Consider the following 1216-nt stretch of genomic DNA (forward strand, 5'->3'; position numbering starts at 1 on the left):
GTTTGTCTTTTCATTCTCAGGTACTTATGATAAAAGACTATAAAAAAATATATATTGCATTATTTATTATAACTTTTACTTATTTAAATGTGTATATCATTACTTTTTTATGGATTCAGTATTCATAAAAATGTAATTTCTTTAAAAAAAACATAAATTGCATTTTTTATCAGATTGCTTTTCTTTATGTGTTCATTCTTAATTAAAATTTAATTTCTTTAAATGTTTTGTCAAAAAGGCTTTTATTTATTAGTTATATGTCCTTTTTGTCTCAGGTAGTTATGATAAAAGCTATATAAAAAATTCAATTAAACATTGGGCCTAAATTAAAAAATATTTCGAAAACCTAAAAAACTTCATTTAAATATCACATTATTCTAACTTAAAAAAAGTAACTGACTAACTTAAAAATATTACGAAAACTTAAAAACTTCGTTTGTATATTACATTAGCCTAACTTAAAAACAGTAACTAATTAACTTAAATATATTCCGCAAACTAAAAAAATTCAAAAACATATAAAAAACCGAAAATTCAAAAGCTACAACTTAAATGAAAAAGAAAAGAGTCTTACCGCGAAGAAATGTCTCGAACAAGGAAAGCTTTTGGAGACTTATTTCCAGCTGCTCCCGCCCAGTTGTACTCTTCCATCAACGTGTCACTAAAAATTTCTTTTACTACTCGGGGTATGTCCTCTGAAATGCCCTTAATTTTGAACATATGAGCCTTCTAAAGTATGAAAGCGAAATTAAATTATGTTAAGAGATAACTTTTTGGGTCAAATTACCATTGCTACAGCATACTCCTCTACCTTCAATCTTTCTTCCACCCTTAAAACCTCTAATACATTCTGGAGAGGCAATGCGCTGGCAACTTCATCCATGTACTTGTCTCTGACTTCCCCAGTAATTTTGCACACAGAGCTTTCCACCTTCTTCAGCGTTACCTTGCACTCTCGCATTAAGTGCTGTTGCGCCAAAACTTCACTCTTCGGTACCGCCTGTTTAAAACGAAGGTTTATTGTTGAAGTATATATGTATATTAACAAGAAACGAGTTGAAAATCGGTGTTACAAAACATTATATACTTAGATGTGAACTTTAGCAACAAAGTGGTTTGGTTGAGATATGGCCGGTACCTTTTTTCGTTATCAGCCCAATTCTCAATGTTTTTCCCGTTCCCCATACAAAAATGGTTGAGAATGGCAAATTTTTGT

The 1216-nt window shown here is 30.4% G+C and overlaps 1 long non-coding RNA gene across 1 annotated transcript; it reads right to left on the minus strand.

The window, feature by feature from the left end:
- Nucleotides 1–223: 223 nt before the first annotated feature.
- On the minus strand, nucleotides 224–998 carry LOC137237129 (uncharacterized). Its single transcript, XR_010948834.1, has 3 exons — nucleotides 788–998; nucleotides 575–729; nucleotides 224–498 (listed from the first exon to the last, which is right to left on the minus strand). It is a non-coding gene; the product is annotated as an uncharacterized lncRNA (long non-coding RNA).
- Between the last annotated feature and the right edge of the window lie 218 nt (nucleotides 999–1216).

The sequence above is a fragment of the Eurosta solidaginis genome, chromosome 1 (assembly GCF_040869045.1).
Source record: "Eurosta solidaginis isolate ZX-2024a chromosome 1, ASM4086904v1, whole genome shotgun sequence".
Taxonomy (NCBI): Eukaryota; Metazoa; Arthropoda; class Insecta; order Diptera; family Tephritidae; genus Eurosta; species Eurosta solidaginis.